The sequence below is a fragment of the Cucumis melo genome, chromosome 9 (genome assembly GCF_025177605.1).
Source record: "Cucumis melo cultivar AY chromosome 9, USDA_Cmelo_AY_1.0, whole genome shotgun sequence".
In the NCBI taxonomy this organism is placed as follows: Eukaryota; Viridiplantae; Streptophyta; class Magnoliopsida; order Cucurbitales; family Cucurbitaceae; genus Cucumis; species Cucumis melo.
The window spans coordinates 13,889,285-13,902,971 of NC_066865.1; the positions used below are offsets into that span (position 1 = coordinate 13,889,285).

The 13,687-nt window shown below is 31.8% G+C and overlaps 1 long non-coding RNA gene across 1 annotated transcript; it reads left to right on the forward strand.

Annotated features, from left to right (window-relative positions):
- The first annotated feature begins 914 nt into the window (after nt 1–914).
- Nucleotides 915–1,783, forward strand: LOC127150911 (uncharacterized). Its single transcript, XR_007823483.1, has 2 exons — nt 915–1,313; nt 1,616–1,783. It is a non-coding gene; the product is annotated as an uncharacterized LOC127150911 (long non-coding RNA).
- Nucleotides 1,784–13,687: the final 11,904 nt, after the last annotated feature.

Genomic DNA, 13,687 nt, shown 5'->3' on the forward strand with positions numbered 1-13,687 from the left:
TAAACTACCTTTCAATAACTTATTTCTTTTCCCTTTTTTAATGCCTTAATCATCCCTTATTTCTTCTCCCACTTTTAAGGCTCTAATAGCTTTTTCTCTTACGGGAAGAATAATTTGTTTCTTCAATGACGTAAGCATTTAATCTCCCCCTTTTTAAGGCCCTAATCATCCTTTCTTATACGGGGAAACGATTTGTTCTTTCTATCTTAATCTTGATTTTAGGATATTAATCACACATTATTTGCAATGAGAAATATAATGGTTGTTGATCGAAGCAATTTAACTTCGTTTGTGATTTTTCTCTATTTTATCTTTGATGTGTATTTTGAGTTAAATTTGATTTCAAATGATTTTATTTTATTTTTTTAAAGGTGGTTTTGTTTTGGTTTTATTTTGTATTAGTTTTATATATTAGTGTTGTGATGTACTTATATTATATACATTAGTTTGTTGATATACATACTACATGATTTTTATTTTTTTAAATTTTATGTAGTATTATTAAGTATATGAACGATATAACTCAGTGTATCATTATCAAGTATATCAACAATATATTATTAAAGTATACAACATATTAGTAAAGTGAATCATTATCAAGTATGTCAATCAATTCTACAAGTGTATATCAATAGTGTATCAAGTTTATAAGTAGGACTTCAAGCACACTACAAGAAATATAAGTTTCTATTTCAGTTGGGTATAGCAAAAAAAATGTCATAAATTCTAAGAAAGCACGTTTTTGGCGGCAAAAGGCGAAATTTTTCGGATTTAAAAAATTTATGACAATTTTTAAGTGTCATAAATCTACGACATTTTTAAATGTCATTAAATATAAACAATATATAAAATTAAGCATTAAAGAGAGAGCTTGAGTGGTTAATATTTTTTCTTTAATTTTGTAAAAACTTATGTGTCTTCTCTATCTTACCTTACTCTTTTCTTTCTAATGATGGCACAGTTTCTTCCTTCTCTTTGTCAATTTCTTCCCTCCCTTCTCAATCTCATTTTCAACCATCTCTTCTCCATCGAACAGTCCACCACACCCAAAGTCGTCATTGTCCCTCGTGCCCAGCCATTGACGCGTCTGTCACTGTTGTGCTTGTTGGTTGTTTGGTCGCCATCCTCGTTTTTCACGTTTTTGTACATCCGTATCAACCCCTCGCTACCATCATCACGTGTCTGCGTTTGTCTCGCCACCACTGTCGCACATCTGCATCTGTCTTACAAGCTCAGATTTGGTCTTCTCGTGGCCAAATTTGTTGCAGAAGCATTGCCCATGGACCGCCTTAAACGATTTCGAAGTCGACAATGTAAGTTTCACTTGCTCTAGTGAAATGCATAAATTTGATTTGTCACTCACTTCTGTGATGACTAATGAATGTTAAGAAAGTTTTTCATTATTGTTGGAAAAGTTTCATGAATTTTTTTTATGAAATTTCAATTCCTTTTCCAAAATGGAAGATACCACAACATGAAAATGAGACACTTAACAACAACATAAGAAAAACACTCACTAGGCCGCATTGAATAATAAATAAAAGTTCATTTGAAATTATATGTCATAATGATGATTAGAAGTTTATGTTTAGTCTTTGTGAATGACTTTATAAAGGTTAAACGTGGAGAAAGGAGAGCTTAAAGTGAAACTCAATTTGCTGCAAACAAGATGTTTGAAAGAACGTCGCAAATGATATATCAAATATGTAAAACTAAGCGATTCAAGTGGATTTGATTTTACATTGTTTTTGTTGACACTTATATTAGAATTCATTCTTGTTTTTCTTGTTCTTCCCTTGTCGTTACTACTGTGCTTCTAGCAGATATTTCCATTACCTTGCTTATGTTGTAGCAGTTTTATTGGATTTCACTGGTTGCTTTTCTTCTTGTTCTTTCCTTGTCATTCTTTTTTTTTAATCTACAGTTAGAACTTCTAGTGTTACTTTCCTTAGTTCTACTTCACTGTGGTGGATATAGAGTATGGCTTTCATTTATGCCATTTTTATTTATGTACTTTCAATTTTCTAGCCACCTAATGAGACAAATATGTGGACCGACAGAAGGTGATTCTCAACTCAATTCTCAACCCTAAACCCTAAATATACTTGATATGCGCATATCAAGTGTATTTAATCAATTGAATGTATCAATGAAGAATACTAAGTGTATCTACAGTACATTGGGTGCATCAAACATATCTAGAGATATCCATGAGGCGAGGTCGGGATGAGGTTGCCACTCCCAATCCCCGTCCCTGCCCCTATCCCATTCCCCATTCCCACGAATTTTCCATGGGGAACGGGACGAGGATTCTGCAGGGATCGAGTTTCCCATGGGGAAATATTCCCCATTTTTTTTTTGCTTTTTTGTTTGTTTTTGTTTTTGTTTTTTTTTATAAATAAGTATAAATATATTTATGTATATATCTATAAAAAAGTATATGTATATATATATATATATATATATAGATATATACATAAATATAGATATATACATAAATATAGATATATACATACATACATACATACATATATATATATATATATATATATATATACATATATATATATATATATGTACGTACGTACGTATGTATGTATATGCATGCATGCATGTAATATTTATGTAGAAAAAATTTCATAAATATAACAAAATGAAAAAGTTCATGAAAGTAGCCATTTTTTTAAAAAAATTCCAGGTTTATCCTTCCTTTTCATCGTCTTTCTTCTTTTCCTCCTCTGCATTTTTTTTCTTTCTATCGTCTTTTTCTCTTCCTCTTCTTCTTTTTTTCCAAACAATTGTTTGATTCAAGATCGTGTATCAAATATAAAAGATCCATTTTTTAAATTTTTTTTCAAATTGTTATTTGGTTGTTCAAGATCGTGTACTAAATATAATAGATCTTGAAAAAATGTCATTTTGATTTTGGTAGCCAAATAAATGATCGTGTAGAAAAATAGTCAAATCTAAATGATCGTGTATCAGAGAATCTTAAAACAAATCATTTAGATTTGCGTAGTCAAACCTAAACAACAGTGTTTAAAAAATAAACGGTCGTATAGCCAAATCTAAATGATCGTGTACCAAAAGAATCTTGAAAAAACCGTTTAGCCAAATCTAAATGATCGTGTAGCCAATTTTAAACGATAGTGTACGAAAGAATCTTGAAAAAAATCGCTTAGATTTGGCTATCCAAATCTAAACGATTAAATCTAAATGATCAAATCTAAAGGATCGTGTAACCAAATTAAACTATTGTGTGCAAAGAATCTTGAAAAACAAATTCGTTTAGATTTGGCTATCCAAATCTAAACGATCGTGTAAAATAATAGCCAAATTTAAACGATTGTGTACCAAATATATTATGCACGTTGTTGACGACAACGTGTTGACAAGTTTTTTTTTTTTTTTTGTATTTTCCATCGTGAGCATGTGAGATTTTTTCGTTTTCAAAATTTTTCTATACAGTGTAAATATTTTGCTGTTTTGTTATATTTTTGAAAAAAACCCTATTCATGTATGTGTGTGCGTATAAATATGTATGTATGTATGTATGTATGTATATGTATGTATATGTATGTATGTGTGTGTGTGTTTGTGTCTGTTTATATATATGTATATGTATATATGTATGTATACATATTTTTTTTCTTTCAGGGTGAGGTGGGGGATCGAGGCAGTGCCGACGCCGAAGTTGAGAAATGTATTCCTCGTTCTTAGCCCTCCCCCATTCCCCGCGTGTTTGAGAATTTCCCACCTTGTTTGGGGTAGGTCCCTGTAGGGCTTCGATCCCGCAGGTTAAATGAACATATCACGTGTATCAAGTGCATCAAATTTGTTGAGTGTCCCAATGAAGGATAACAAGTTTATTAGCAATACATCAAGTGTATCGAACTTAACAGTGAATCATTTAAGTGTATCAAGGCATAAAGGGTATCAAGTGTATCAAGAAGAATCAAGTGTAACAAGGAGTATTAGGTATATCAAGGTGTATCAAAGAGTATCATGGTTCATCAAGTATATCAAATGTATATCGGTAACGAGGACATTTATGATATTTTACATCTTGTATATGTCGGTTAGACTTTGTTTTTTTTTTCTTTTTTCATTTTTGCAAACAACAAATGTGTATGTTATGGACTTTGTTTTGCCTTTTTTGCAACTGCTTTTTTTTTTTACCCTATTTTCTATTATATATACATATATTTTTTTATTGAAATTTAGATTATAAACTAGGACAAATACTAATTTATATTACTAAACTACGAGGTTCTATCTAACAAAATAAATAACTAAATCTATTATTAGTTATAACTCCTATATAACTGCTATTTAATCTTTTGCTTGTATCCCTTGTATTTTTCCACTATATGTATCCATTTCCTATATAAAGGCCCTTTCATCGATGATAATAAAACAAGAGAGAGAGACTTTATTTACCTTACTGTGTACAATGGTATAAAACATTAACCCCTATTCATTTTGAAAGACCTAATTTCCCTCCTCTCCCATCATGACCCTTCTCGAAACTCCACCAAAAACTTCCTCTGGCTGTTAATCGAACAACCCCAACGTGATCCTGCCAAATTCATCTTCATCTTCAGCTCCGACATCAACCTCCCCTCTATATCCGACAGTTCTTGAGCAATATGCCAATCCCTATTTCCTCCATCCTTCCGACAATATTAATCTTGTACTCTCTCCAACCCACTCACAAAATCAAACTACACAACATGAATCAGGCTATGATTATTGCACTTACCCTAAAGAACAAGATCATATTCGTTAATGAAGACCTCCCGCAGCCTATCAGAGAAATGCTCAGCTCTTGAATCATCTACACTCTTTATCCTCCTCAAATCCAAACATATAGATAGTTGACTCCAAAGAAACGCAAGATATATTTGTTATTCCATAAAACATTTTACTTCACTCAAACCCACCACCAACACCACTGTCTCTTTAAAAACCCAAACAAAGATCTATGCACAATTCATTTAGTGCACAAGTGAATGTTAACCTAATTCTCCATGATATGTTGTTTATCCAATCATTCCACTTCAACTCGATTTCATTAAGTTCCCTCACCACAAAAATGCCCATCATGATAAAATTTGTTCATAACTCTATCGTCCAAGACAAGTCTTTTTTTAAGATGATTGGCAAAGCTTGCAAATGGCTAAATGGTCTATACTTGTTGGATTCAAAATGCAAAATAGACCACATAACTAAGTCTTCTATTACTACTTGGCACCACCAAATGAGTTACCTAATATTACTACTTGGCACCACTAAATGAGTTACCTATCATATAAACACTTATATGTTTTGAAAGGCTTAATACATATTGATTTTATTACTGCACAATGCCATGATAATAGTTTGCCTTGTAGCTAAACAGAGATGATTATCTTTTACTTGTAAAAATCGTATTGCAAAAGAAATGTTTGACTTGATTCATTGTGACACTTGGGGACCTTATGATATTACTTCTCATGTTGGCTATAAATACTTTCTAACCATTGTTGATGACCACTCACGCTATACTTGAGTTTTTCTGATGAAAAGAAAGTCTGATGCCCTAAAGATAGTCTCTAACCACGCTATACTTGAGTTTTTCTGATGAAAAGAAAGTCTGATGCCCTAAAGATAGTCTCTAACTTCTTTAGATATGTACAAACCCAATATAAAATAACCATCAAAACCTTTAGATCTGACAATGCCCCTGAACTCTCCTTTAAGGAATTTTTTCTTTCCAAAGGAATAGTCCACCAGTTCTCTTATGTTTAAAGACCACAACAAAGTGCTGCTGTACAAAGAAAACATCAACACCTCCTCAATATAGCCCAAGCCTTAATATTTCGATCCCTCACCTAGGATCTTTTAGGGTGAATGTGCACTCACTTCTGCATAGCTAATAAACAAAACCCTATCCTAGTTCCTCTCATGGCAAACACGTTACTACAGACTTAATGGCACCAACGTAGACTACATATGTATCTGTAGAGACAAATTCCATCCTCATACCACTGCATTTGTATTCATAGGCTATCCACCAAGAGTCGAAGACAACAAACCATATGACATTCAACACTAGAAAATCTTCATATCAAGGGATGTCATTTTCCATGAAGACTTGTTCCCCTTCCATCAGATCAGCAAGACCTTTAAAGTCAAAGATCCATTCCATGACCTAGTCATACCACAACCTTTAAAAATACAAAATAAAATATTTTCCAATGATTTTCCTCCTAACAGCTTAGCCATAAACACCCCTACTTCTGAAGCAACACTAAACACTCCCACTGAAAGACCACCCACACCCTCAAATAATAATCTCACCATCAATTCTCAAACATCACGTTCAAAATACACCCTTACAAAAATAATACCAGTTCCACGAAGATTAACGAGAGTCACAAAACCACCATTCTACCTTAAAGAATATCATTGAAATCTCTTACATAACTCCACTCTACCACTGACCTCATTGAGTGTTGGCGAGATGCTATGAAAGTCGAGTTGAATGCTATGGAGGAAAACAAAACAAGGTCTATTGTACCATTACCCAAATAACATCACACCATCGAATGCAAATGGGTGTACAAAGTAAAATAAAAGCTTATGACATTGTTGAATGCTACAAAGCAGATTTAGTAGCAAAATCATACACTCAACAGGAAGGCCTGGATTACATCGAGACTTTTTCTCTAGTCGCTAAACGTGTTACTGTAAAAATCCTACTCACACTAGCCACCGACATGAACTGGCCCCTTGTCCAACTAGACATGAACAATGCCTTCTTACATGGAGATCTTGTTGAAGAGGTATATATGGATTTACCATTAGACTATAAACACAACATTGCTGAAAATTAGGGAGAATGCCTGGTTTTACAAACTTTAAAAGTCCATCTATGATCTTAAACAAGCCTCTCAATAGTGGTTCGATAAATTCTCCCATGCCTTATTATCAATGGGCTTTCACCAATCCAAGTCAGACTACTCACTCTTCATCTGAGGCTTTAGTCCCACCTTCATAGTTGTACTAGTATCCGTTGATGATATAATCATGACAGGTGCCCCATCCACTAACATAGACAAACTAAAAGGCCATCTCAATACATTTTTTCACCTAAAAGAGACTTGGGTCCCCTCCAGTACTTCCTTGCTCTTAAACTTGCATGCTCATCTATTGGCATCTATCTTTCCCAAAGATGCTACATACTTCAACTACTTGAAGACTATAGATTACTTACCTGCAAATCAGCCTTACTACCTTTAGACCCCCACTTAAAACTACAATCTGATGTTGGCAAACTAATGGTAGACCTAATATCTATAGAAGACTGATTGACAGACTCCTACTTAACCATATCTAGATCTAACATCACATATGTTGTACACAAACTAAGCCAATTTGTTGCTAATCCTAGACAACCCCATTATGATGCATGTTTGACACTATTACGATACTTAAAAGCCTCTTCAGAACAAGATATTCTATTAAAAACCAACAACCAGTTTAACCTCCTTGCCTTCTCTGATGCCGACTGGGATTATTGCCCTGATACAAGAAAATCCACAATAGACTTCTACATATTCCTCAGGGATTCACTAATAAGCTGGAAGGCTAAAAAGAAAACGACCGTCTCATGATCATCGATAAAGTAGAATATCGTGCTTTAGCAGCCACTACTAGTGAGCTCTTATGGATCAGTCAACTACTGAAAGAACTTCATATAACTACCACCTCCCTATCCACTCTATATTGTGACAACGATGTTGCCATACACATTGCTTCAAATCTAATGTTTCATGGAAGAACAAAACATATTGAGCTGGACTGTCACTTCGTTCTTAATTACATAACTCGAGCCATAGTGAAACTTCTACCATCCGAACTCACCTACAAGTAGCAGACATCTTTACTATGAAACCTCTACCTATATCTACTTTTCAAAACCTATTGTCCAATATGGGAATCATCAATATATCCTCTCCATCTTCAGGGGGAGTAACGAAATAAATAACTAAATTTGTTACTAGTTACAACTCCCATATAACTACTATTTAATCTCTTGCTTATAGTTCTTGTATTTTCTCTTTATATCCATGGCTTGTATAAAGGTTCTTTCATCAATAATAATCAAAGAAGAGAGAGAGACTTTATTTATTTAGTGTGTAAAACTATTAATTTAGGCGTAAATTATTAATTATATCAATTTAGACCTTAAATTTTGAGGGTTATATTAATTCAAATTCCAAACCAAACGTTGTCTGTATAAATTTAAACCCTCAATTTAGATATCAAATTTTCATAAATATATCAATTTAAACCCTCAACTTTCATAAGTATATCTAAAGAAAGCATCATGGAGGGTTCAAACTGATACAACTTATAAATGTTTAGGATCTAAATGATAAAATTATTAGTTTAGGGTTCAAACTGATACAACCTCCAAAATTTATGGTTTAAATTGATATAATTATTAGTTTAGAGTATGATTTGGTATAATCCCCATAGTTCAGGGTGCAATTATATTTTTCCTAAAAGTATTATTGGCGTCTAGGTTCATAGTTCAGCACATATATGTTTGGTAGACCACCCAAATTTTGTTTTTGAAAACTGTTTTCAAATGTTGTGATGCTCCAAATTGTAAGGATTATAAGAACAATATTTTTGTGTTATCTTTGTATCCAAAATTTTAATTCTAAAAATTAAAATGAAGAATTATATTGAATAAAGATAAAAATATTTTAAAAATATAGTATGTTATGTTGTAAACCTAATTCAATTTTTTAAAACGAAAATATGTATAACAAAATGTGTTATAAATTAAATTCCAAGTTTGGTCCTAATGGTTTGGATAGAGTTAAAAGATAGTTCATATGATTTTAAAATTTAGAATTTAGTTCCTATGATTTTCTATAACATCATATATGGTCTATGAGGTTTGTTAGATAATCTTAAATAGTCCATACAATAGGAACAATTAATTATGAAGTTTTTATCAAGTCATAGGAGATAAATTCTAGGTTAACTTTTATATATATAATAAATTATCAAAATATTTACGGTTTGTATAACAAAATCAAAAAGTCCATGAAACCAATAGAAATTTTCACAAATTCTAAATTTTTCCTTGATATAATGCGGATGATTCGTCACTTTTCTTTCTTTTTCTTCTTTGCGATTTATTCATCGTCTCTTCCATATTTCTTCAGCTCTTTCTTCTTCTATTTTTATTTTTATTCCAAATTTCTTTAGCTCCTCCGTTCATCTTCTTTTGGGTATATAAAATACAGATTTCTTCCAATATTTTCTTTTTTCTATTTTTATTCATCTTCTTTTTCTTTCTTTCTTTCTCCACCTTCTCTTACAGCCTCTCTTCTAGAATATCAAGATCGTTTAAATATCACTTTGATATGATCTAAAAGATTGTTTAGATTTGAAGCTTTTCCTACACGATCGTGTATCATTTTCAACACGATTGCGTATCATGATCGTTTAAAAGAAGAATTACATGAAGCATTTTTCTCATCGTTAAAAAGAACTACACGATCGTGTATCATATCCTATCGATTGCGTATCATGATTGTTTACAAGAAGAATTACACGAAGCATTTTTTCCATCGTTAAAAAGAACTACACGATTCCTATATCATTTCCTACATGATCGCGTAGAAATTTCCTACAGGATCGCGTATTATGATAGTTTAGAAGAAGAATTACATGTGCATGTTTGGCCGATTAATCGTGTGTTGAGTGTGGCATTTTTGGTATTTTCCATCGTGGGTCTGTGAGCTTTTTCTGTTTTCAAAATTGTTATATACAGTGTACATATTCTGCCGATTTGTTCTATTTTTGAAAAAACCTTAAATTCTAATTATAAACCATAAAACCTCGATTTTAACCTACTCCAAATCACATGACCATAAATTCAAAATTTTCTATCAATTATATAATATTACAAATCAACAACTACCCAATTTTTCTAACAAAAACATGTTAAAAGATAAATTATTAATGATTTATTGTCGACTAATATAGCAAAACGAAACAAAATATATACAAAATATAGCAAAATATTAGAATTTGTCAATAATAGACGTTGCTAGACATTGATACACTTCTCTTACTATATATGTCACTAATGAACATTATAGAACTCTATCAGTGTCTATTAGGCTCTGTTTGTTTCACAAGTTTTCCTCGAGGATTTCAATTCACACAATTTCACTTTTTAAAATCTAAGATATTATTATCTAGGGAACTTTAAAATCCACCAGATATGGGTTTTTCAATGCTTTGTAAAAGTGTGAAATTTTTATGTCAGGAGATGAACAACAGCTTAATTAGTTTATAAATTAATATAAATGATTAATTACAATTAATTTTTATCAAAATATAAGTATATTATTTGGACTTAATAAATTTCAACTAATATTTTTATCGTTAGTATTTTATGCTATCTTAACTATTTGATATAAATTATTATGGTTAATTATATTAGTATTCTAATTAATTTATATTAATTTAATTGTTTTTAGTAATTAATTTAATTATGTTTAGTTAGAAGGTATTCTTTTAATTTTTTATTTTATTAACTAAGTAACTAATTAACATAACGATAAATTGTTTTAGATTAAATTTAATTGATTTTTGCATTTAGTTAAAGTAATTGTTTAATTTGATTTTATACAAAGTATCGCATCAAACAAAAATATGTAACTATCATTCATTAATTATCGTGCACATCCAAACACATACATTAATTATCCCAGACATTTAAAATCAGACATTCAAATACCAAATATTTAATATCTACATCCATAAAACAATATTTGTAACCCAAAAGATTCCTTAATGTCTATTATTGTTGATAGTTTTAAAATTTTATTATATTTTATAAATATGTTGAACAACTTTACCATTTAATTTAGAGAAGTCAAGGTTGAGAGAGGATACGCGATATGGTAAATTATGTTTGGTAAAGTCTAGGTTTTTTAACTTCTCTCTTCAAACTACTCTTACCATATCCTTTTATTTCTCCTTTCAACATCAAGGTTATGTCTGATAATGTGACCCATGCATGATGTTGGGTTTGTGAGATGGTTTAACCACCATAAACTTCAACTCTTGTTTGCATCCCTATACCTTAAATATTACACAAAGGGAAAATCACACTAAATTGGCGAAGTTCTTTTATGAAAATGGGATTGCAAATTGGGAGTTGATTGAGAAAAAGTTCTCAACTTTTCCATTCATTCACCACTCTAATTCTGAAAATTGAAGTTGGATTGCAGATGGAAGCAAATGATGAAGAAAATTGACAAAAAGTTCAAGAGAGAAAAACAAAACTTTTAACTGGGTGGTATGAGTTGTCCATGCATTGTTGCTTTGGTCATTATATGTTAAATACAATGCATTGTTTTAATGTATGTTAACATACATTAAAACAATGTGTGTAAGCATATATGGCAATGGTGTTGGCTTAATTCAAATAAAAAATACACGCAATCTACCATTGAAAACAACAAGCTTTTTTATGATCAACCCAAGTATAAATTGATCCTAAGTAGTCTCGACAAGGACGGTGTCAAACACAGGCAAAGTTTTCATTAAAAGGTGTGACATTGAGCTTTTCTAAATCAAGTTTTGTAAGTAAGAACATAAAATTGAGAGAAGAATATATACTAGTACTTGGAATAAAAATAATATTGAATAGTAATTATGAACTTCAAGAGAATAGATGAAGTGAAGGTGATGAATACAAAGCAATATTTGTCAAATGAATGATAAGAATGCAATTGAGATATGCATGTCTCAATTCTTTGATACTTGAGAGGAATTTTTCTATGTTCGTTATCATAACCTCTAAGTCTCGACCTTTCCATGAGTTGCCATATTGCCATGCCTCCATAGTGCATGCTTAGGTTTACTTTGATCACAAGCATGAGAATTATATCTCACCCTCATGCTTGCTTCAGATGTTAAACTCCACAAACACTTGCCTTCTCAGATAGTTATTTATTTTCATGTAACACAAACTTTTGGAATGAACTACAAGCCAGGTTATGTTTATAGGATATCTCGAGGCTATCTACTCGTTGGGAGTTCTATAATTTTTTTTTTTCAAATACCTTTTATCTTAGGTACAGATCCGGGAGAAAGAGGTGAAGGATTGACATTAATAACAAATAGTAACGATGCAAGCATGTATCACAACAAATATTAAGAATATATCAAAGAAAACTAAAAGTTAGACAAAACTACAAATCAAACTTAGATTGTTCCAAGGGTTAGAATCTTTACTAAAATGAGTCCAAAACTAGTCCGAAACACTCAAATTTAATCCAAAAATAATTTAGAGCAACGTTATTGTCTAAATTTTAACCAAAAGAACATCCAAAATGTCACCCCGCCACGTAGTTAACTGAAAGATCACGACTACAAACAACAAAATGCAAACCAAACTGACATATCTTACGCACTAGATTGAAGAACTTGTAACTTGCTCCCTTTTTTTTTTTTTTTGCTGCCTCTAGGTTGAAGAAAAGCAAAACAGGTTGCTACAACAGATCCTATAATGAGTAGGAAAAAAGTAGAAACAAAAGAAAAAATATAAGAAAAATGTCAAGGCTTGATTCATGTTGATTTCCATCGTCCTTTCTAACAGTGGATGCAATCCAAGAGTTACATTTACCCACAATTCCAGATTTGATTTCATGAGTAAAAGAAATTACCTACAAAATCAGTATCTGATCTATAAAAATTTATACAAAATTTATACACCGATTTTTTCAATGAAGGCACTCAAGACCCCAGTAATAGTTGACGCATAAAAACTGTCAAGTATAATTATATACTTGACGCTTTTTTAATGTCAAGTATAATTATACTTGACACTTAGAAACTGTCAAGTAAACTTCTCTTATTCTTGACACTGAATTAGTTGACACATTGAAAAGCGTCAAGTAAACCAATACTTGACAGTTAAAAAACGTCAAGTAAACACAGTTTTGTAGTAGTGAATCTACGCGCCAAACACCCCTTAAAGGTGATAAGACAAGATTTATAAACGGTCGTGAATGAAAAATTGAACTTCGAATGTAACTTCTAAACTTTTGATCCTCATTTTGGAAAAGAGATGTTTTATAAAAGTGATTTTGTGAGTATTCTATCCTCTATAATTATGATCATGCGATGTCTGATGGTTTTGTGATGATTTGTGCTGATAGCAAGATGTAAGCTGTTGCTCCCTTATTGTATTTGCATGATTGTGAGTGATGGTGAGTTGTGATGTATTTGTAAGGCTGGACGTTGGTGGAAATCCCAAGTAACTCGCATGATACTGGTGAGTTCAAATCCCAGGTCTATGCGAGGGAAGAATCTCATCTCTCAGAGTTACTTTATACTACTAAGGCAAGACACAGTTGAAATCCCAAGTAACTCATGTGATATTGGTGAGAGCAAATTCCACTAGGCGAGGGGAGAATCCCAAGTCTTAATATTGAGCTCATTGGGAAATGATTCCAGTTTATAGTGTTGTAGCGCTCGCTGTGAAGTTGTTTGAATTGTTGTGGTTTATGCAATGTGTGATGTGGCTTGATGCATATGCTTTGTTTGATGTGGTTTGACCTTATTACTTGTGATTCTATATATATTTTCCAAAAAGGTTTTC